The sequence below is a fragment of the Ochotona curzoniae genome, unplaced genomic scaffold (genome assembly GCF_017591425.1).
Source record: "Ochotona curzoniae isolate NIBS_2020 unplaced genomic scaffold, NIBS_Ocur_1.0 scaffold_3890, whole genome shotgun sequence".
Taxonomy (NCBI): Eukaryota; Metazoa; Chordata; class Mammalia; order Lagomorpha; family Ochotonidae; genus Ochotona; species Ochotona curzoniae.
The window spans coordinates 15,271,619-15,296,988 of record NW_024467115.1 but is presented as its reverse complement, the minus strand read 5'-3'; the positions used below and the strand labels follow the sequence as shown (position 1 = coordinate 15,296,988).

Sequence of the window (25,370 nt, the reverse complement as noted above, 5' to 3'; positions counted from 1 at the left end):
TTCAGAACTTGCATTCTTTTTTTTTTCTCTTCTAACATATTGATTACTCAATACCATGTTAACTAATTCCATACGTTATAAATTGTTACTGATGTAATGCTGGGGCTTTTAATTGATCGGGATGATACTCTGCTGGCTCTACCTTCAGACCAGAGGTGGTCTCCCCAACAAGCCGTTGAACTTATCTGGACAATAAGATGCTGGACTTTATGCTTGGTAGATGCTTGCAATGAAAGAATCTCAACTGAATTTGAACTGTGGTAATGCAACAAGGGGGAGGAATCCACCATGGGGGTCGGTTTGGGGAGGTGTAAGGGGAATCCCAGTGCCTATAAAACTGTGTCACATAATGCAATGTAATCAATAAAAATAAAATAAAATAAAATAAATAAAAAAGAATATACTTTTAAATAAGCTAACTAGAATGACAATCCAGTAAAACTCACAAATTTTAATTCTACAAAGCATTTGATGATCTATCATATTTCTTTTAGTTTTAAGTACAGTGAAATAATTATCAATGGGTAAAAAATGTCTACATAAGTAAATGGTATCAGTTCATACTATTCCTAAAAATATACAAAGTTGTGGTTAAATTAAAACAACAACAACATAATTGCTGTAGGAAATAAAATAGAAAATAATTGTCACTAGGGAAGAAATTTTCCAAATTGCCAGCAAGTATTATGGTACCTAGAGTTAAATGCCTAGATCATTAACTCCTTACTGAGCCCTAAGCATCTTCAAGTCAGAGACTACGCCATCAAAGATGTACACAGTGAATGTTCGGCTATCATTTGGTGCATGGGTGTTATAAACTCAGTATTTCAGATTCCTCTCTATATTTTTTATCTAGTTACAATTCCAAACTTTTTTTGTTTTGCATTGTTTTTAAAAACATTTGCTTATCTAAAAGAGTTACAGAGCCAGGGAAAGACAAGCACAGAAAGATCTCCCATCCACCCACTGGTTCACTCCCAACATGGCCGGAGCTGAGCCAGACGGAAGCCGGGGCCAGGAGCCGGGAGCTTCCCCGGTCTCCCGCATGGAAGGCAGGGCACAATTAGGTCTTCTTCCACTGTTTTTACCAGGCCATTAGTACAGAGTTGGATGGAAAGCAGAACAGCCAGAATATGAGCCAATTCCCAGTGTCACAGGAGGGCGGCTTCATTTGCTATGCTACAATTTGGACCCAAGTATTTCTTTTAATTGCAAAACACTTGTTATCCAGCTAAAATAATTCTGTATGAATGTAAAAGAACTAGCACTTTTTTTTCTTCTTACAGATCCACAAAACACAATATCAATTAAGATGTATATGCAGTATATTTTATCATATTTCATGATGGTTTATAAATTTTTTCTTGCTTGTACAGCACATCAAGAGGGATATATTTAAGAGAACACAAAAAGTAAAATGCTTGAAAGTGAGATTTAAGTCCATAAAGCTGTTAAATCTACTAACGGGAACATTCAAGTATGAAATATTAAGACATACAACATGGCACACAATGCTGCCATGAACATCTAAATGCCCATCATTCAGCTTAGAGAAAAAAAACCCTACCATGCAACCAGCGCCTCCACGTGCACTTCTCCCAATCAAACCCTATTCCTCCTCTCCATACTGCTCGGTCAGTACAGCATCATTCACACATTTCTCTTAAATTCATGACATATATAATTCTTAACTCCAACTAAGTCACCATTTTAAAACCACGTTTGATGGATCTGATTTTACTACTGACTCACTCATGACCGATACATTTAGATTCATAAGCAGAACCAGTTCTACTGCCTTCCTGCGTGGCCTCAGGATCAGGGCTGCACTCGATTCATCAGAATCAAGGTCATTTTCTTTTCTACTTCTTGGGAAAACGGTTCAGGAGATCTCTTAAAATCATCTGGACTTATTTCCTCAGCAGATTTTAAAAGATCAGTCTTACCTACTGTTTAAAAAACCTGATGCTTTCAGACCTCTAAGACATCTGACTTCCCTATTTCTGCTTGTGTGCCTTTTGCTAAATGAAATTGTTAAGGCAACTTTCTACTTTCAAATTCATTCATTCATTCATTCATTCATTCATTCATTCACGGTCTCCTCCTCTCCCACACTCACTCACTCCTGCACTCCCACCTACAAAACTGCTGGTAGCTTTCTCAGTTTCATCAGGTTTTTCAAAGAATGAGCTATCAACTGCTGACCTTCTTTATTAAATCACTGTCTGTGGTCACCATTTCCATCTTTCCACAGATTTATTTGGAGTCTAGTTTCTTATACTGGGAAGCATTTAAACTGGATGACTAATATTGTAGTTTTTAACTTTTTCTCTTGCATACGCATTTAGGACCATTATAACCCAGTGTGTTTGAGGACGACTGATGTCGGCTATATATATCTATTATCCCTTGGTTCTAAAAATGTTCAAATGTTTATTATTTCTTATACTATTTATTTGTTTAGAAATTCTTTCCTCTTATGCATATGTGTGTGTATATATACATACATATATATACATAGATATACACACATATATACATACACAACATATATAAAAGCACACATGTGGACATATGCTTTTACTATTTTATTATTTAATTTAGGAAATACTAATGAGCCTGAAATACCACTTATATATAAAATAATGCTGATGAAGATTATTAAACCCATATGCTCTTACAATTTTGTACAAAAATTTCCTACTGGAGTTAACCTGGTAATATATATTTAAATAGCCACAAATGGGCATTCACATATTTAGAATCACAGTCAACTGATAATCACTGAATTTTGAGAAATGGCTAAGCAAAATATAAATAAAACTATATGTCACAATTGTTAACAAGGAAAACCTACAGGTCCACCTAAGAGGGATGGATTATACAGAGTCCTAAATACATTAAATCAATTTTTATAAATTATAAAACTAAGTGGATAGACTGAAGTCCATAATGTATAGTACAGATAAATAATTGTAGTTTTTTTAAAAAGATTTATTTAATTATTGGAAAGTAAGATATATACAGAGAGAAGGACAGAGAGGAAGATCTTCTGTCCGATGATTCACTCCCCAAGTAACTGCAATGGCCGATGCTATGCCGATCCAGAGCCAGGATCCAGGAACTTCTTCCGGGTATCCCACGCGGGTGCAGGGTCCCAAGGCTTTGGGTCGTCCTGGACTGCTTTCCCAGGCCACAAGCAGGGAGCTGGATGGGAAGTGGAGCTGCTGGGATTAGAACCGGCGCCCATATGGGATCCCAGCGCATTCAAGGCAAGGACTTTAGCCACTAGGCCACACCGCTATGCCCAAAAAATGGTGTTTGCTAATTTTGGTCTATGTATTTACATACGTACTTACTGACTTTTATCTGCCAAAATGTTTATACTTGCCCCAGTCAGGGGATTGAGACATCAGACTACTTCTATTGACAGAAAAATTCTATTTGAGAGACAGAAAAGAGCTGCCTTCCCTTGCCGTTCCCTGAATGCCCTCTGTGGCTAGGGCCTGAAGCAGAAGACCAGAACTCAATCCGGACCAACCGCATGACAGTGGCAACTCAGTCATCCGAGTCATCGACTGAGCCCTCTGCTTGCGGGCCATGTCCCTACCTGCTCTGTGAACCACAAGCCAAATCCTGGCCCTCCCTTTTTACTCGTCTAGGGGTAAAGCCTACATGGTTTTATAAACAAGCATATATGGTAGGTTCATCAGAAGAAAACTAATTCTCAATTTGGTTTTAAGATATTAATAATGTTTGATACCCATGGCCTACTTATTGAGACACAACATAATGTTTCATTCTGTTTTTCAAGTAAATACCAGTTCAGGTTTTACTTGATCAAATATGTTCCTTCTACTGCACTGCCCTAGCTTTAAGAAATGTCCAATTTTTAGCTCTCCATGAAAACCAGCTTCTTCAGCACTTAATAATTTTATGGACAGGAACAAATGGTCCATATTTTAGATCCTCTGACATTCTAGTAATCAAAAACACACCCAGGAACTACAGCAAACTATAACCTCAAGTCATCACCTTGGAAAACACTGCCACCTCCTGGCTCTTCAGGCAAATTGCATCAAAGGCTACTACATTTTTTTCACATCAGGAAATACCCTTAACTGAAAGGTCTCAATAAGCAGTATCATAAAAAAAACACAAAGCAAAGTAGCCCTAAAATCTAAGTCAAAGCCAAATCTTTAAAACTAATAAAATCTAGAATACAGAAAAATAGAATATAGCTACTTAAGTGTATTCAGGTTGCAGCTGAGAGCACTGAGGAAGTAGTCTCAAAGGTTTATTTATGATTGCCATCCAAGATTTGAGAAATGGCAGCACAATTTTTGATAATGTTTATTTACATAGCTGATCAGGGTGGGAAGGGTAGAGGATTAGGGGAAAGTGGGTCAGACCATTGGTTCCAAATTTTCTCTCTTCCTCCTGCATCTGGGGAAAGCACGGAGATAAGAGGAGAAGCCCCACCCAGCCTCCCAACCGCATCAGTACCTGGGGATGGGGAACAGCCAGTGTCATCCCAGGGTCCCAAAGTGGAGCACGCTCCAGGGGTTCTTAAATGGCTCTTTTTTTAAAAAAAGAAATGACATCCAAACTAATCTCATGCTTGGCAGAGTAGGGGACATTCTACATCCTGATCCAACACAGTGCTGGGTGCTTCCTCAACACACTCCCACCACCAGATGGAGAAATGAACGTTCTTTCAGAGGATGTTCTGACATGCGCAGGGCAGCCGAGCACAGGAAGGTTACACTCAGCTGCGTGCCCCCCGGATCACCACCCAGCCTCATGCTAAATCTAAACCCTCTTTGTCTTCTACAACCTTGTACCCCAGGTGCTTTTAAGGATCAAACATGATCATGTCAAAAACACAGCACACAGCATGTCTATTAAATGGTAACTATTCCTGCTCTTGGGTGGATTCCCGGAAAATTTAATACTGTAACTAATTAATACTAAACAAATTGATGCAAAACAGTGACAGATGAGAATAAAACAAACAAAAAATCCAAGATCATGTCAGGCATGGGCCAGCACATCACAGCCAATGAGCCAGTACGTGTTCTGCGTATCTTACTGTGACACGGTCACACTTCTGTGTTTCCATAAAGGCCATTAGCACTGCTGGGCAGCAGCGACAACACCTCCCGAGCCTACAGTCATCACTACGTGGTCCTCTAAGACTTACTCATTCCTAGACTAGTTCAAGAAAGCAACAGCAATAAAACAAAGCACTAGAAGAACACTTTTGTTGCTAAAATTAGCAAAACATGTAACATATAATCACTGGTTCTTCACTGTATTCTGGTTTGAATAAACCAGTAATTCACTTGAGGAAACCAAGAAACCAAGAAATCAGGAGCCCGATAAGAATGGTAAGGTGAATGCTAGTGATGGGCTCATGAGGTCTTGCAACGACCAACCATGTCTGATAAGAGGAACGACCAGGAACACTGTCATGGGAGAGGCAGCTTCCTCCCCCGGCTCCCCTGCTTTTTTCCTTCATTATTTTATGGGAGATCTTCCACCCCCTGCCCAAATGGCCTCACGCAGGAAACAAATTCCATCAGGGTCTTCTACAAGGGTGGCAGGGGTCCAAGCACTTGGCGCATTAGCAGGAAGCTGGGTTGGAAGTGGAGCACTGCAGATAGAGGAACAGCCAACAGGCTGTACCACAATGCCAATTTCAGGCTTGGTTTTCTTAAAACAGTCTCATAAGCAGATGTTACTGTTCCTGGGCCCCAGGGGCAGAATCAAAAAGAAAAATGTCATGAGCGTAGCAAGTAACGGTTGCCATGACCTCTGAAGAACATTCTGGCTTTGACTATATCACTTCCACCTCTTGGCAGCTACTGCTGCCTTCACGCAGGTAAAGTCACGTTACAATTCTTACAAGAAATGCTTCAGGATCTTGACCCGGCTTGTTTCAAATTTTCACTGAAGCGCTGAGTATCTGGCTTCAATAGCTGACATGCCAGTGGCTCCATGCTGGAGTACCTAGCTCCACACCCAGTCCCACTGGCTCCTGGCTGCAGCTTCCTGCTAATGCACTCTCTGGAAGACAGCAGTGATGCTCAAGCCATACGTGTCTGCGTTCCATGGGACACCAAATCCCCAGCTCCCAGCAACAGCCTGCCTCAGTCCAGGCTTCCAGGAGTGAGGGCAACAAAACTGCTGGACCAGAACTCTGCTTCGCTTCCCCTCTGCCTCTCCTTTTTTTAAAGTGTCTTTTGAAAGCTCTGCTCTTGTCTGCAAGAGGTCTGGGCACAACACACTCATTAGAGAGTAACTAACACTTGAATTTTTCAGTCAGAATTGTGTAACCTAAACTAACTACGATGTATATGGTGTTGACTATTTGCTACTAATCATCATTTCTCTTAAGCTATGGCATGAATAAGAGTAATCATTAATTAATTAGTTAATTAATTTTGGACTCCCGGTTTGGCCCGATCGAGCCTGCCTGGTGTGGGCATTTGAGGTATAAACAAGTAAATGAAAACATCACTCCCTCTCTCTGTCACCTTACCTTCCAAGTAAACAAAGTCTTAAAGTTATAGTTGAAAATAAATTTTTTTTAAAGATTTATTTTTATTATTTTTTCATTGGAAAGGCGGATATACAGAGAGGAGAGACAGAGAGGAAGATCTTCCGTCCGATGATTCACTCCCCAAGTGAGCACAACGGCCGATACTATGCCGATCAGAAGCCAGGAGCCTCTTCCGGGTCTCCCACGCGGGTGCAGGGTCCCAAAGCTTTGGGCCGCCCTTGACTGTTTTTCCAGGCCACAGGCAGGGAGCTGGAAGGGAAGCGGGGCTGCAGGGATAGAATCGGCGCCCATATGGGATCCCGGGCGTGCAAGGCGAGGACCTTAACCAGTGCGCCACCGCGCTGGGCCCGAAAATCAAATATTTTACAAGAATATATTATCTACAGCCCATTTTGTCTCAACAATATAAGAACTTCATTACTTCCACACATCCTAAACTATGTACAAGAGGAACTCCCAGTGTTCCACAGCACAGTAGGTGACTCACTCTAACCTGTTAAGGATTTTCTGAGCAAACAGAAGGGGAAGCTTGGAGGGTCCAATCAGGATTCAGGAGAGGGAAATGTTACCACGAGACTGACCGGTACACATCCTACACATCTCCTTACCTATCACACTGTCCCCCATAAACTGTACAATTACTAAAGGTTAACCAGGAAATCTTTATATGTTTAAGGAGATGGAAAATACTGATTTTATTTTCTGATGCTAAATACAGGTACTGAATTATCACACTACACTCTACAAATGTGTACAATTATGCAAAAAAAAAAGTGAACACAGATATTAACATAGTAGTCACGAATCCTAACTCAAGTTATGTTCTGGAGTGTTCCTACTCTCATTTGTACTGCAAACACTAGCATTGACCAATTAATGAACGCCTCACAAACTACAGGACGTCCCACTAATGTCATGTGAATCAGTCCTAACATCAATTTTAACTATTAAACTACTGCAAGTACCAAGGATAACAGCCCAGCGCAAGGGCTCAACTAGCTAACTTCACCACCTGGCCTGGGAAAGCAGCAGAGGATGGCATAGGGACCCTGCACCCACATGGGAGACCCCCAAGAACCTCCTGGTCCCTGGCTGCGGATTGGCTCAGGTCCAGCCGATGTGGCAGCTGTTTGGGGTGTGAACCAGCAGATGGGAGGCCTTTCTCTCTGAATCTCCTCTCTATAAATCCACCTTTCCAATAAAAGGGGAGTGGGGGGTAAGAGAGAAAGAGAGAGAGAGAGAGAGAGAGAGAGAGAAGAAAAGAAAAATAGTGATATTGATAGATTTCCCTTGACTATCAACCAGGGCAGGTTTTTCAAGTCTTATTTACCACTTGTATTCTTTCATGTTAACTACCTCTTATCTTGTTTTTTCCCTTTGAGATTTGATACTGATTTTTGCTGTTTAACCTATTGTTTTTGTTAAAAATGTGGCTTACACCTACATGCTCTGTAGTTCAGCATCATGTTCACTCAATCAACCCCATATAACTGAGCTCGAATTCTATGCTGTGAGCCCCATGGTACACACAGGGATCCAGCTGTCAACAACACCTGTAGAGGGAGCAGCAGGTGTTCTCAGCTCTGCGGTGAATTAAAAGGCAGAAATCATTCAGCCCCGAAGGAGACCCATCCATCACAATTGGAGTGAAAAAACTTTAAGGGAAAAAAGGCCAAAGTCTTTCTGGCAGCCCACAGAGGTATCAAATCAAGTCTCCTATACCATGCTAAAATCCTCATATTTCTTACCTAAAGCAGTGGTGAGCTAACAGAGGCAAGAAATCTGAACTTTAAAGCTATATAACTGGGCCTGGCGTGGTAGCCTCCTAATGGCTAAAGTCCTCGCTTTACAAGTGCCAGGATCCTAGTTCTAATCTTGGCAGACCAGCTTCCCATCCAGCTCCCTGCTTGTAATCCGGGAAAACAGTAGATGGTCCAAAGTCTTGGGACCCTGTGTGGGAGACCTGGAAGAGGTTCCTGGCTCCTGGCTTCAAATGGGCTCAGTTCCAGCCACTGCGGCAGCTTGGGGAGTGAATCAGTGGACAGAAGATCTTTCTTTCTGTATCTTCTCTCTGTATATCTGTCTTTCCAATAAAAATAAATAAATATTTTTTTTAAAAAAAAACCTGTATAACTATTCCACTCCTGGGAATATGTCCAAAGGAAATGAAATCTACAAATGACAAAGTGACTTGCAATCCTGTTAGTGAAGACATGGAAACAACCCAGATGCCCAAGAAAAGAAAAATGAATAAAGAAACTGTGGCATATCTACTCCATGGAATACTACTCAGCCATTAAAAATAAAAGTCTACCATTTGCAAAAAATGGCCCCAACTGGAGAGCATTATGCTCAGTGAAATAAACCAATCCCAAAAGGAGATATATCGAATGTTCTCTCTGATACAATGGAACCTTCATTCAAAATACAAGATCAATAGATACATTAGCTAAACATGTACATATTCTCACAGATGAACTGCACAGTGGAGACTGGCATGGGCAAGTGAAGATGTGTGGCGGGGGCATCTCTATTCCCACATAAAAGGAGGACTCCCCATGACAACTGTCAGCTATACACTGACAATACAATACTGACCCTTCTACCACTGTCCATACCTACAGTCATGACACACTAGAATAGCACAAGCATGGACTTGTGACTGTTGCTGAAGGACTATTCATTATATACTACAGAGTCTACAGAGTAGGCAAAGAAACAGCGGAGAAAGAAATGGGAGGGTGAAATGGGAAATCCCTGTGCCTATGTAAGTGTGTCATGAGAAAGAAAAGCATTTTAAATTAAAAAAAAAAATGCATAACCATCACGCCTGAAATGAAAGAACAGAAACCCAGCAGGCCAAGTGAAGCTGCCCAGGTGAGAGAGAGGAGCGCAGACCACGGCCACGGTCCTGGCTGGACAGAGAGCCACGGCCAGGGCAGACACACGGCCAGGGGAAGCAGCCAGCACGGCGTTTTGATTGATTCGGGGAGGCAGAAAGAGGCAGCCCGACTCCAGGTGTGCAGCCTGAGAACAGAAACACCAGAAGAGTGGGGGAGACTAGGAGCGGACGGTAACCACCTGTTTGTACATTCTGACACAAATGAGCTCGTAAGACATCCGAGGTAAGCCAGAGAAGAGGTAAGGGGACAAGAGCCCGTTGTTCAGCACGAGTCTTAATACAGATTGGAAATGGAAACTCGGAAATCCTAATACAGAGAGTAGTTAACATCATAATAGGGGAAATAAAAACATCAAAGAAACTAACAAATCTGGAACCAAGCCCAAGCCAGAGTGTTCCTATACATGTATCGCACACACCTTCATCATGGCAGCTCTCCACACTGGAGTGAAATATTTAGTATTCACATTTCTCCTTAGTAGACAGTAAGCTCCTTTGAAGCAAGATCAAATCTTTTTTACTTCCATACGCTAGCTGGGGCACAGGCCTCACAGCATGATACATAGGCAATAAAATATCCGTGGGACTTGCTAGGTTGAGATTTTTTTTTAAACATTTATTATTTTTATTGGAAAGGCAGATCCACAGAGAGAAGCAGAGGCAGAGACAAAGATCTTCCATCCATTGGACACAATGGCCAGACCGGAGCCAATCTGAGCAAGGAGCCAGGGGCTTTTTCCGGGGTCTCCCACTTGGGTACAGGGTCTAAAGGCTTTGGGCCGTCCTCCGCTGCTTTTCCAGGCCTTAGACAGGGAGCTGGATGGGAGGTGGAGCAGCAGTGCGCAAACTGGCACCCATATGGCAACCCAGTGCTTGCAAGGCAAGATTTTAGCCACTGAGCCATCATGCCAGGCCCCTGATATTACTAAAAGGCAATGTACTCACACACACACACACACTCACACACACACACACAAACACACTAGCACTTACCCATTTGTCAGACTGCCTCACTAACTCGAGGCTCTTACCAGTCATACACGGTAGGTAAGCAGCACCTTTGATTTTGCAGGTGAGGATGTTGAGACAGACATGGAACAGTACCGACTGGAGCTTCGTACATTCACTGCAGCGTCACCCAAAGCACTGACAGTACCTGAACATAAGTGCTAACACTGACGTCGGGCTAGAGCTCAGGGCGCCTGCACCTCAGGTCAGAGCACCCGGGTTCAGCCAGCGCTGCTCCTGACTCGAGCTTCTGGCTAATGCGGTAAGGATGCAGCGGAGACGGCTCAAAGAATCAGCTTCCTGCCACCCAGATTTGGCTGCAGCCAAGTCTTAGATATTGAGGGAATTTGGGGAATAAATCAGAAGATGGAAACATACTCATGTTCCCTCTCTCCTCCTCAAATAATAATTTTTTAAATATTAATCTAGTTTATCTCACTCTTCACCTTCCACGAACAGAGAAGTGTTCAAAATGGAAAAGATTTGTAGTTGCTCATTGTAGTCCTCAAGCTTTGTAATACAAAAACTGATCACATTTCTTCATGTTTAAAAGCAAAGGGTAAAAACAGAACACAGGGCCTAGTGCAACAGCCTAGTGGCTAAATCCTCGCCTTACATCCACTGGGATCCAATATGGGCGCTGGTTTCTGTCCTGGCTGCTCTACTTCCCATCCAGCTTTCTGCCTGTGGTCTGAGAAAGCAGTAGAGGACAGTCCAATGCCTTGGGACCCTGCACTGCATGGGAGACCTGAAGAAGCTCTCGGCTCCTGGCTTTAGATCAGCTCAGCTCCGGCTATTGCATCCAACTGGGGAGTGAACCAGCGGACAAGAGGTCTTTCTGTCTCTCCTTCTCTCTGTGTATCTGCCTTTCCAATAAAAAATCAATGCTTTTATTTTTATGTATCCAGTAAGTGAAATTAGTTTAAAAACCACTCTAATTGAATAGAGAATTAATTTAAAGAAAGAAATCTCTTAACAAAATCATTTTTACAATAAAACAAATTAGTTGTTGGTTGTGCAGTTTTCGAGGGGAAAGACACAGAAAGCTGGTGAGAAGCACAGGGAAAAACAGGAACTTGACTGCCGATAACACAGACATTTTGCTAACCCTCTCCCAGGTAGACAGCTGCAAACGCAGGCGAATCAGAAGCCCAACAGACTTCAACGAAGCCACAACAAAGGCTGACAATATCCAAGTTGTGAGACATCAGTCTTCCTGAACAGCTCTTACATGTGTACCCATTTTTCTTATTATTGAGTAGCTTTTAAACAGTTAATTTTGACATGTGCACAAAACAGCATGTGAAATTAGCTTATCCAGTAAACTAATGCTAGTAATAATATAAGTTTTAAAACAATTAAAAAAATGTTTCCAAGCATAATTATTAATTTACTCAACAAATCCTCTCCTGGTTTGTGCCAGAGTTAGCATACGTTAAAATAAAAAGCAATCTTTTCTGTATTCTGCATTCTGTTTCAGGAGTGGAAATGCAGGTCTTTGAAAGATATAGGTACTTATTTATTTGAAGGAAATGTTGTAGCTATGGTCCACTTCCCAATGCCCACCACAGCGGGGGCCAGCCAGGGCTGATGACCGCAGCCTGCACCTCGGGCCCGGGCTCTCACGCAGGTGGAGAAAGCACACATGCCTGGACCACCATCAGCAGGAATCAAAGAATCAGCCAGGACCTGACCGGGAGATGCGGGCACCAGTGCATGCCGGGCTAAACACCTAACTCTCAACACAGGGTATCTCATCAAGAATTTGATCCTGAGAAAAGTACCTCAAGATGAAAACACAACACATGAACTTCCTGTCCTGACAGTATCCATACAACTACTTTGACAGGATTACCTTTCATAAACACGTCCATTCCAGCGTAGAAAGACTGTTTAAGATCTACAGCACATGAACACCAATTTAAGAAAAGGAAGTATAAGGCCCTGCGCAGCAGCCTAGTGGCTAAAGTCCTCGCCTTGCATACGCCAGGATCCCATTTGGGCGCCAGTTCTAATCCTGGCAGTCCTGCTTCCCATCCAGCCCCCTGCTTGTGGCCTGGGAAAGCAGTTAGTCTTGGGGCTCTGCACCCGTGCGGGAGACCCAAAAGAGGCTCCTGGCTTAAGACCAGGTCAGCTCTGACCTCTGTGGCTGCTTGGGGAGTGAACCCAGCGGACAGCAAATCTTTCCCTCTGTTCCTCCTTCTCTCTGTACATCTGCCTTTCCAATAAAAATAAATAAATCTTAAAAAAAAAAAAAAAGGAAGTGTAACATTATAAAGTTCAAGCTTTTCTGGTCAAAAAGTAACATAAACAAAAAAAAAATAGAAGTTATCATAGTTTAAGAATTCCAGAATTACTACTCTTGCTACTTAGCTTAGGTAAGCACCACTAAGGATGGTTTAATGTTACTCAGCTGGTCAAATCTGTGTAAATGAGGACTACTGTCAGGACTGAACAATCCTGGGACTCCGAAGTCACGTGCAGATGCTTGAATCTCAAACATCCCACCTGCTAACATCTCAACTGCCAACAGCTGATCTAATCACTGCATCTGAGAGGGCGGGCAGGGGTCCTGCATTGCTGCTGGGTGGCCCTGGGAGGGACAGTTCTCTGATAAGGCTGCCATAGAAACTGAGCAGGCTGCCAGTGTTTCTCTGCCTCCTGAGCCCCAGGTGAACGGCCCCTGCACGCATGCCACCGCTGCCAGCCTCCGTCCGTCCCCAGACTAACAGGGTCGCCCAATCCTGGACTACGAACTTCCAAAACCTTAAGCCAAAAGAAACCTTCCTCTTCAGGTATTTAGTTAAGGTAATGAAAAGGTGACTAATAAACGGTGCACTCTGTGAAGATAAGCATGGAAAATTTGAACGAAAGCTGTTTTTTAAAACTGGAAATTGAAGACTGTGAGAAAGGCTAAAAAACACTGTTTAAAAGAAACTGTTTAAAACTGGCAAAGTAAGGTAATTTGGTGTAACATGAAAGTCAATGAAAGGATTCTCATTAAAAAAAAAAAACCCAGGCTTTCGACAGGAACACGGGTTAACGATTAAGAGATACAACAAAAGGAAACCAAAAAGAAACCATAAAACAGCTGACCTAGAGACCTGACCTTGACTGATTTTAGAACCACTTTCACCTTTGAAAAATTTCCAAGTTTGTTTCTAATGCGGAGTCAGTACCAATCACTGAGCTGAAACACCACAGTAAGTCAACCAAAAGTATAATTTCCCTTTCTGTAAAGTCCTTAAAATAGGCTATACTTTTGTATCAGTTCTGCTTATTAAAGAGAACATCACGACTTCTACACTTTGCTTACCAGCCTTATTTCCTGAAGTCTGATTCATCTTCTAAGCTGCCACAGCCTGCCTTCTGCCCCGACACTGCTCCCTGCTGAAGCGGCAGGCACAGCTCCAATGCCCTCCCTGCTAGATCTCACAAAGCTGCCCCTGCCACTCTTGTTTCGGTCACTGAGGCCTCTCTTGTGGACTCTCCTCTCATCACAAATACTTCCCTCTTTGCTGCTTAAATTACAAGTTCTTAAACGGAGTCTATAATAGTTCCTAAAAGGCTCAGTACTAGATTCGGGAAAATTTAGAGCACCCTTGAAATTACATACACAGGAATCTGCATTTGTACCTGAGGAGGTCACCGTTTTTTTTTTTTTCCACATTCTCAAATGAGTTACCATAAATCTTGAGACTAAAATCCATTCCCTCTTACAAGGTTTCCAAGACTCAATCACTTCCAAGGCTTACTACAGATGTCTCTCAATCCTGAACTACCAGTGATCAGAATCTATAAATTAAACCACCACAGCAAGAATAAAAATGATTAATCCCCTCCCAAATATTTGCTCTGTCTTTTCTTAGTGAATGAAGCACCATTGAACAAACTCCCCTGAGGCCCAAATCCCACAGCTCTCTCCATCTTCCTTTCCTTCTCTGCCAGCCGGTTTCAGGCTCTGGCTTCCCTCCTGCACCTTCGCTGCAGTGTTGCAGGCTTTCCCCCATGTCACCAGAGCTACAGGTTTTAACTGGAACTCTAGCTTTCTTCCAGTTACCATGATCTAGTCCATCTACCAGACAGACACAAGTGCCATGTCCCTGCTTGAAAAGGAATCTCTGCCCCCTCACACGGACAAAACAGAATCGAAACAGCTTGTTTGCGTGGCAGTGCACTTCGCTCCTTCAAGCTTCCTTTTATAACATAACCTTCCACATTCAACACACTTTAACGTTCTCTATTTTATAGCATTCCTCTTGCAATAGAACTACTCACGATGCTGGGTATGTGCCCAGAATATCCTCTCCACATCCTGCAACTAACAAACTGACTCACAATTACATATTTTACAGGTAATATACAAAACATGTCCTATGGGTAAACCCTGGGAATATATGACACAATAAAATGGTAAGACAAGGAAATCTATGGCAGTTACGCTCCAGTGGAGAAAAAACAATTAGGCCAGTATGTGACAACATCAGTGAAGGCGATCTGCACTGGGAAGGAACTAACAAGAGGACTACACAGAAAAATTAGGAAGAATGTTCCAGGGAAGTCGTCAACTTTCTTAGAGTGGAAGATGATTTTTGTAGAGATTTATTCATTTATTCAAATCACACATGAGTGGGTGAGAGAGTCAGTGCAAGAAAGTCATTTTCCATCAGAGTTGACTTCCCAAATGCCCCATCGGCCCACGCCGGGCCAGGCCGGATGTCTTCCTCACGAAACGCAAGGGCTGAAGCGCTGGGCTCATCACTGGCTACCTCCTCAGACACAGGAACAGGAAGCTAGACTGGAAGCAAAACAGCTGAGACTTGAAACAGGACTTTGTGTAATACAACCTTTTACCGGACATAGGACCAAGCCCCTTGAAAAGGGCTTGCTTATTTTTCACAGGCAGACAGACATGGTTCCCATCCGCCAGTTTACTTTCAAACGCTGGCAAAGTCAGGAGTAAGAGTTAGGAGTAAATCAATCCAGGTCTCCCAGATGGGTGTCAGGAATCCAACCACTCAAGCCATCCATCACCTAATGCCTCCCCAGGTCAACATTAGCAGGAAACTAGAACTGTGGCTGGGTCTGGGACCAACACCCAGGCATTCCAATATGGCATGTATGCATCCCAACTGGCAGCTTAAGCACTGTGCCAGATGCTTGCCACCAAACACTGCATACTTTAAATGTATGCTTTCAGAATAAGGATCACAACACTTGGTGCTACACTGGAAAAAACAAACAAACAAACAAACAAACAAACAAACAAAAATCCTACCAGATTAAATGAATAGAAGAGGAGTAACTTGTGGGACAGGGGATAGAGTGGAAATTATAGACACTTTACACTATGGTAGTTGAGAAACCAAATAGCCTCAAAAAGTGAATTTCTCCTTGAGTGTTCTATTATTTCCTTCTATCACCTTCTGGTATGTTCTGCTCATGCTCGTGTAGCTAACAGGTTATTTTATTGGTATTAGCCTAGACCTCAAAACCTTGAAGGCTAACTGGAGCGTTTACAAACACACAAATACAACTCTAATGTCACCACTGGGTCAGTTTAATCATAACACAGACACAAACCTTTTCCTCCTCTCCAAGTTGCTCCTTCCTTCACTTCACCTTCAAGGATTCTAATGCATACAACCATGATGGCAGGTCATCAAATGACAGACACCCTGTCAGCACTTTCATGACAGAGCATTAGTTCTCTATCAGAGTGAAAGTGAGAACACATGACAAAAACCTACTTTCAATAGCTGAAACTTTACCAATTTTTACAGCCCAGAAACAAAAGCCCAAGAACGAATTAAGAGGCATTGTGTTCTTAAACAGAAAGTAAATAATTACCCAAGTAGCTTTGCAATATGCCCTGAAGTGAAAGTTTCAAGATTACTCAGCACACAGAGGTTTGCTTTGCTGTGCTTTGCTCTATGTTAGCAACACACTACTGAGAAGAGACATGAATGACTACCCCTACAGCACTTTTATTGAGTATGGCAGTTCGCCTACTTCACTCCTCTATTCTCCCACCTCCAAAAGAAGAGTACGGAATAGAGTATCTTTGAGACTAGCACACTTAATTTGTGTCAAGGGAATCTCTTGACTTGGTGACTACCTTCAACATGGCCGTGATAACCCTAATGAGGCAGCCAGCAAGCCTCATGCACTGTGACCAACTCATGAAGAATTAAAGAACACTCACTACATCATGTTGGTCACACATGTGTAAAAGCAGCTGGACATGTCCCTGGAATTCACTGCAATTATAAGCAGGTGAGAGGAAAAAAGGCTTTGTTTCAAAAAACACCAAAATGTGATAAATTTATAAGGACATGAGGGTAGTGTGTCACATCGAGTTAAGCCACAGAGCTTGGGACTCCCACACCTCAGACTGGATGGTCTAGGTCTCCACCAGCCTCCACTTTTGATCCAGCTTCCTGCTGATGTGTCTGCAAGCAGCAGATGATGGCCCAAGCATTTATAATCACCAGCCAAGGTTATGGTGAAAAGTTGAGAAGCAACACGGTGGATGGAAGATAAAGCACTGGATAAATCTCCCTCTCGCACTCACCACCCCCTTAAAAAAAAAAAATGAAGAAGGTGTGTTTGTGGGGGAAAGTGGTGGTTCTTATTTCACAAGTTTCAAGTTCAGCATCAATTCTAGCTGAAGTTCAGACAATGAGCTCTACATATACTGACCAAAATAAATGAAATATTTATTTTCCATTTGCACTTTTGATTTACACATTGATTGTATCATTTTCCTATCTGAAGGACAGCTGTCTATGAAAGAGCGGTGGAAAGAACACTGGGGAAACAGTAATAGTGTGTTAGATCTGTGTCTTAAATTTTGATCTTAATATATTGCAAATAAATAGTACTGGCACCTTGCAGAACTGCTTTCCTCATTTTTTTCCAACATAGTACTCGATAGCATACAAAATTAAAGGAGATACATCCAACAACTTTTTTGACTTTCACAAAACAGCCATGATCATTTCCTTTCTTGATAGTTTTTAGATCCAGAATTCTGGACAGCTTTTGGGAATAACATTACTAGTATTACACAGTATTCTGGCTAAGCTAGTTATTCAACTAAATAAACAGTAACTTTGCTTCATTTTCTTTAAGCAAAAGTCACACGTGTAAATACAAGCACATTTTATCTCTTCAGTGCATAGACATTAATAATAACCTACTAAAACAGAAACAAAAGTAGTACAACATGAAAGAAGTGATTTAGACTTTATCACTGTATCTTCAAAGGAAAACATATTTTAATAATTTCACACAAATATGCCCACATTTTATAAAAATATATTTTGGGGCTGGCAGGGAAGGAGTGTGGACTAAGCCTCTGCCTGCAGCACCGGCACCCCATATGGGTGTTAGCTCAAGTCTCGGCTGCTCCATTTCTATCCAGTTCCCTGCCTGGGAAGAGTCCTTGGGACCCTATATCACATGGGCAATCTGGAAGAAGCTCCTGGCTTCTGGATTCAGACCGGCCCAACTCCAGCTATTGCAGCCATTTAAGGAGTGAACCAGCAGGTGGGATATCTCTATTTCTCCTTCTCTTTCTGCTAACTTCACTTTCCCAATAAGAATAAATCATATGTGTGTATGTGTATATATATATACACACACAGATATAAATGATTCTGTGTGTGTATATATATCCACCTAAAGGTCAAGACTGTAGTAGGCAAAAGGGGATGATATTCTGCAATTCATTTTGTTTAAGCAAAGCACTTATTTTTTTAGTCATTAGCTTGAAATGTCCATATAACTGAACTAAAACATTCAGACTGAGTCAGTGTTGTGGTATAGCGGCCAAAGCTGTGGCCTGCAGTGCCAGCATCCTATTATAGATTGGAGTTGCGCTGCTCCACTTTCAGTCCAGCTCCCTGCTAATGTTCCTGAGAGAGTAGCGGAGGAGGGCCTCAGAGCTTGTATCAGGGCTCCCACAGGTGAGACCTGAAAGAAGCTCCTGGCTTCTTAAATAATAAAAAATTATTTCAATACCAGCTTGGACAAAGCTGTAATTATCAAATCATTTCTCTGATTAGGTAGCACCAATACTTGTTTTTAGCCATATCATACATAGAAAATTTTACAATCCACCAAGTCACCAAGCCATTCTTGAGCCACTACTGAAGCAAAGCAGCAATTTTCAACCTCTTCTAAAATCACAAGAAGCCTGCTATTTAGAACATTTATAGTGGCACAGAAGATTCAAGTTAAATGGTTTGACACTGATACAAACAAGTTTCAAGTTCACCATCAGTTAAGGTCATACAAGTTAAAAAAAAATAGTGTCTTTTTTAAAAAAAGGACTAATTCTGCTAAATGAAACCATTGGGGTCTACTTCATTCAGAAGCCCCATACAACTAAACAAGCAGTCAAGTCCACAGGGAAATAGCATTTCAATAGCTCTACACAGTGCCAGCCCAGGCTTTATTGGCCGTCCTGTTCTAAGAAACAGAGCTGTCTCTCTTCACATAGTCCATCTGCCCTACAAGATAACCAGATGCCTGTGGGACAATTCAAAATTAAAAAAAAAAAAAAAGCACTTCGCACTCCTAAAACCCGACAGCAGTGATGAATCCAACAGTCATCACAAAGAAAGGCTTTCAATACTGTAAAAAGCCTCCAATTAAAACCACTAAGGAGTTCAAGCGGCTTCATGGTTCACCCATAGCACACTATCTTGTACCACCTCTAGGAGCGATGCCAATTTTTTTTCACTTTTTGTAAAATTCTAAGCACTTAACATTTAATTTTCAGTAACTCTAAGGAGGTACTATTAATATTACCCAAACGGTGCAAATGAAGAAACTGTGGCTGAAGGCAACAACAGAACCGACCAAGGCCATGAGCAAATCTACAATGCAGAACATAGCCTGTGCTCAGAGTCCACGCTCTACTTGGTTCATTTCCATCTCCTGGAAGGCAGGGTGATAGAGAGGGAGATTTACACTCCCAGACAGCAAGGGCGGGTCAGGCTGAAGCCAGCAGCCAGGAACTGCTGCTCTCCCTCGTGGAGGCCTCAAGCACTGGATCCATCATTTGCTACCTCATAGGGACATTAGTAGGAAGCTTGACTGGAAGTGAAGCAGCCAGGCCTCACCCAGCATTCCAACATGGGACACAGCCTAACCTGCTGCTTCACGTGCTTCGCCACGGAATTCATAAGTACTAATGACCCATAATATCAACAAAATATAACTAGTTCTGATCAGGACTGTTCGGCCTCACAATAAAAATGTAATTTATCAGGAGGAATAATAATTTTTTGGAACGATTAATAGTAACACATTTTCTTCAGGTACTGGTAGTTCCTACCTAACGAGTTAATAAACAAATCCCATAGTACAGACCAATGTCTCCAAACAGACGCTCACCATCCCAAGGACAATTTTCTAATCAAATGCCCCACAAGTCTGGAGAAAACTGTGTCCTTAACACATAATCTGACTTTCTTCTCATTCTTGGAAAAAGTAGCCAATTGGGCCCGGCGGCATGGCCTAGGGTCCTTGCCTTGGATGTGCCGGGGTCCCATATGGGCACCAGTTCTAATCCTGGCAGCTCCATTTCCCATCCAGCTCCCTGCTTGTGGCCTGGGAAAGCAGTCCAGGACGACCCAAAGCTTTGGGACCCTGCTCCCGTGTGGGATACCAAGACGAAGTTTCTGGATCCTGGCTGTGGATCGGCATAGCATCGGCCATTGCGGTTACTTGGGGAGTGAATCATTGGACGGAAGATCTTCCTCTCTGTCTCTCCTCCTCTCTGTACATCTGACTTTCCAATAAATAAATAAATCTTTAAAAAAAAAAAGAAAGAAAGAAAAGAAAAATAACCAACAGCCAAACTTTAGTGCTACACTTTTTTGGTGGAAACAAAAAATTTAATTTCAGAATCACAGAGATGGTAGGGTGTGAACAAAGCACAGAGCAAAAGAGAGATGGCCATCGTGTTTCCAACTGCTGGCTCAGTCCTCAAATGCCCATAAGAGCCAAGCCTGGGGTGGATCAAAGCAGACAGCAAGGAGATCAATGCAGGTCTCCCATGTGGGTGGAAGGAACCAGTGACCAGAACCATACCCTCCCCATCAACAGCAAGCTGGAATCAGGCGCAGAAGCAGGACACTAACCCTTTCAATTACTGACTTCCCTAGGCGGGCAGACCTGAATTGCCCCAGAAATCATTTCAGTACATGTTGGTGTGTTTCATATTTTACAGGATCCCTAGCAGCGTATTTCCCAGAATACCACCCATTTTAACCAAATTCTCAATTTTATCATCCTTTTATCAGACATACGATCAAGTAAATATCTGATCTGATGTGGCCTGATTTGTTTTCACTAATGACTTATGAACTTTTCTATAACTGTTCAAACATATATGCTGCATCTCTCTAAAAAAAGACTGTCTTAATATAAAAATCATATTTTTCTGGGTGGCCTGAAAACACCGCAGATATGCATATAGTCTCTTATCGTTCTGAAACATCCCAGAGTGGCCGTCATGTGACAAAAGCAAATACTGTATCCAGCAAGACAGTCAGCTTTTACTTTTATTGTTTGAGTTAGCTGAAATAAAGCCCTCACCATTTTTGAGAAATTTCTGCTACTTTTATCTGAAGGCCCTGCAGGCAAGATAAAAAAAGTTGAAATTTTAGGCATCAGGAGTTAAGATTTCAAAATGGTTCCCGTACACCATGTAAGTCCTTGACGTGAAATAAATCTTTATCTCCTGCAATTTACACATCTTCCAACCATACATGCACAACACAATGCTGACTCATAGTCCAGATCCTTAACACACTTCTAATTTAGCAGGCATGATGAAATCCACATCCTAAGAGCTGACATCCCAGGCAGTATGTAACAATGGATTAAAATTCAATTTTGGTTCTCAGGATTTCTTACCCATGAATGTAATTTCTATCTCCAAGTATTTAAAAAGTACCGAAGTGGGTGTGGGTGCTATGGCAGTGGAGTAAGATGCCAACTGCAATGCCCATATCATCCATCCAGGTCCCCACTACTTCCCACTGGCAATCTAGCTTCCTGCTGGAAAGCAGGTGAAGGCTCACGTGCTCAGGACCCTCCCGCGCAGGCAGCAGACCTGGAAGGAACTCTGGACCCCTGCATTCAGCGCGGTCCAGCCCTGGCTGCTGCAGCCATCTGGGAGGCGAACAAAAAGATCAACGACTTTTGCTTGCTCTGGTGCTCTCATTTTGCATTTCACACACACAAAAAAATTATAAATAAAAAATGCAAATGCACACACTTAAGGTTTTTTTTTCTTTAATTAAAGCACCTGAAGGTACTTCTCACTCCACTTTGCATAGCTGACATAGCATTAGGCATATGAAAAGTACAACAAAATGATATACATTCCAAGAATTCTTTTAATAGCTTAATGTTGCAATACAGCTAAATTTTCAAAGCACCAAAAGCTTTAACTCACATATCATAGTAACATTTTACTATACACTTTCCTAAAAATAATTTCATTTTTCATAGTAATCATTTCCTCAGAAGTCTATGATGCAATAAAAAGAAATCAATCACCAGCATATCCTTTACCTGAAGACAATACTCATGACCACTTAACTATTGGCAGGAAGAAGCTCCCGGCCCCTGCCTCGGCATCAGCTCAAGGACCTGAGCCATCCTCTGCTGCTTTCCCAGGCCACAAGCAGGGGACTGGATCAGAAGCGGAGCACCTAGGACACAGACCGTTGTCCATATGGGATGTCAGCACTGCAAGCCTGCTATGCCACCAGGCTGCCCCGCCACCATACATTCATCTCAGAAAAAGCGACTATTCTACAAAATTACAATATTACCAGTGTACTTGTGAAATGTCTTTTCATTCAGAAAAGCTCAAGTATATTCACATGCCTTATTCTCATACAATATTTTGAATCTCGGCATAAGGATCTTAACCTGTTGTATTCATAACAGTTCCTCGGAATGAATACAGATCATCTGACGTGACTACAGCAGTCCTAGCAAGAGGAAGGGGCCTGGAAGGATGATTGACCAAAGAGACATTAACTGGAGGCACATACAGGCAGAGCACATGCAGTGGGAAACCCCTCAAGGAATACAATGATACAGCATTTTTGATTGGCACACGAGTAAGGACAGAAACTAAGATGAAAGAAGGCAAATGTTACTCGTGGGGTGACTCCCACTCAGGACACGGCAGAAGCAAGGTTCAGGTAAGACCGAGCGTGATGCAGCCAGCCGTGAAGCTGGTGCACGGGAGCCTCTAGGGCCCCAACCACCACAGCCTCCCGTGAGCTCAACCCAGGACATCCCGCCCAGAGAGGAGCCGTGCAAGGCTGTCAGCGAACAGCCCTGCGTTACAGAGGGCAACACTGCCCTTTTCCTCTCAGAGCTGTCACAATGCCACTGAAGCTTACCACTGGGCACACGTTCACCTCTTCACATGTACAAAATTTCTTAACAAGAGAAACTGGACCTCAGTTCCAAGGTAAAAGCTGAGAATGAAAAACATGGGAGTTGAAAGCCCCGTTCTGGTTTGCCCTCCTCTAGAAATTAGCATCCAATATCCACTGAAAACAGGACTGAGAAGGGGTCTGGGATACGCAGAGCACCTTGTTTCAAACTTGCAAAATGAGCGGGGAAGAGAGGGTACACAGAATTTGTTTTCATTTCTGCATCTTTAACTTGATATAAAGAGCCTTGCTTCCATGCATCACAAAAATGGTATCATGGTAATGGTGTATGTGCCCTTTTCAGGAACCCGCCCCCCCCCCAAGGCCCCCTTACTCTTACTAATAAAGGTTTGGGGAAGAATAAAACCATTAAGAGTTTGTAAGCTAAGGTTTCGAGAGGAAAAAAAAAAAAGACAACAGGATGCATAAGCAGCTGGGTGTCTCAAACAGTAATCCAATCGACTAGTGCTCGCAGTGAATCTCCGTGTGAATGAACTGCCATTTTCTCAAACTTTCCTAAACACTGGATGAGCCTTCTCCTTCTATCTGTCTCCTTCAGTTTTCCCAGGGGATGCCACGGCTTCTGCATACACACACAAACACACACACACATTACACCGAACTTGCTCTCCATTCTCCAGTCACAATTTTAAGGCACTCCTCCAAAAAACAAGCCTACGTACAGCGGCTCGCGCCAGTCACTGCCCTGGAACTGCAGCTGACAGATGCTGCCAGGGAGCCCACAGCTGAGTGTTGGCTGCGGCTCCGCCAGAGAGCGGCGAGCAGGAGCCTGCAGATGCACAGCCCGGCGGGCGCGGATGGGTGCAAGACACCGCCAGGGCCCATCACACTCACTTTCCGGGCCCCTACAGGCTATTTTATTAAGCAGTTAGCCCCACTCTCATGTCTACCCACAGCTCACTTTCGTCTCCTCGGTTTCAGATCCGTCTTCCCCAAGTCTGATTTTGGTCAAACAAACAAATAAATAAATGACAATAATAAAGCGCAGCCGCTGGCATCATCGCCAGGACCGGGGCACCCATGAAGCCGCTATCTTGAGAAGCTTCCCGCTGCTGCAGAAGGACCGCAGGAAGTTTTGTGGCAAGCAAGGGACCCCCTCACATCTCTGCAGGGTCCTCTTCCACTAGGCGAGGGTTTCTTTCTCTCTCTCTCTCTCTCTCTCTCTCTCTCTCTCACACACACACACACACACACACACACACACACACACACACACACAGATGGGCAAACCTCCCCTTCCCCCCGGCCCCCGGCCCCCATCCTCCACCCCCTGCAGCGGCTCACAGGACAAACACAAACCCCTCGGTTCCCGGCAGGATGCAGCACCCCGGCAGGGACGCCCCACCCCCATCCCGTTACCCTAAACGAGATGTCCAGGCACCCCCGGGAACCCCTTGTCCCCGCACCGCAGCCCGGCGCCCCGACGCCACGCACCCAGCACTCGGGCCGCTCGGGGCCCCGCGGCCCCGTCCCCGCCGCGGCCCCCGTCCCCGCTCCGCCCCCCGCTGCAGGCTCGCCTCTCCCCCAGTTACCGTGGGAAGACCGGACGGCCGTAGAGGACGCGGCGGCAGCGCTGCTGCCGGTTGCGCCGGACGCGAAGGAGAAGCTGGAGGACAAGGATGATGATGAGGCGGGCGCGCTCCCCAGTCTCCATGGAACTCCCGCCCCGGTCCGTTGCTAGGAGCCCCCGAGGCTCAGGCTCCGTCTGTCGCGCTTTGTTGTTCCGGGTCCGGGGCGGCCGCCGCTTCCCCCGCGACAATAAATAGACCCGACGCGGGGGAGCATAGAGACGGCGCGCGCCGGCTAGAGCGCCGACGGACAGGGCGCCCCGGGCTCCTCGCTAGCCAGCCACTTCCGGCTCTCACTGCTCCCGTCTCCTTTCCCCCGCCTCCCTCACCCGGACTCTCCCTTCCTCTTTCCTGGTCCTTCCCGCCCCGCACCCGCACACACACGCACACACACATACACCCCAGTCAGGTCCTTCCCGCCCCCGCGGGAATGGCCCCGGGTGAGAGGGCCTCGGGCTCGGCTTTCTCTCGGGAAACACTTGAGAACAGGGTCTGAAAACAAAACTGTCCAGATGCTATGCCGTACATGGACTTGAAAACCCAAAGCTTACAACTTTCTCATGAGCTCATCCAGGTTATACAAAAGGCCCTCCTAGAACCGGTGAAGCTGTGCCTTTGAACGGCCAAAGGAGGCAGAAATGAAAAATCATCCCATTTCTCTGTTCCAACTCAGAGCGTTTCCTCGACGAGGGCGCCTAGCAGGCAGTTGGAGCTCGCCTCTTAGCGCGACGGGGGAGGAGAGAGGACAGATGGACGCGCACGCCCCCCGTCCCTTGTCCCTTCCGAGTGTCTTACTCAGCCTCGCCCGGGCGCTCAGGACTCTCCGTCGG

At 43.9% G+C, this 25,370-nt stretch overlaps 1 protein-coding gene across 1 annotated transcript in view; it reads right to left on the bottom strand.

The window, feature by feature from the left end:
- The window catches only part of TBPL1 (TATA-box binding protein like 1), a 37,513-nt gene extending 12,678 nt beyond the window's left edge, over positions 1 to 24,835 (bottom strand). Inside the window, exon 1 of the mRNA XM_040965603.1 lies at positions 24,505 to 24,835. The gene's annotated coding sequence lies outside the window, so the exon portion shown is untranslated. The remainder of the gene's footprint in view (positions 1 to 24,504) is intronic.
- Between the last annotated feature and the right edge of the window lie 535 nt (positions 24,836 to 25,370).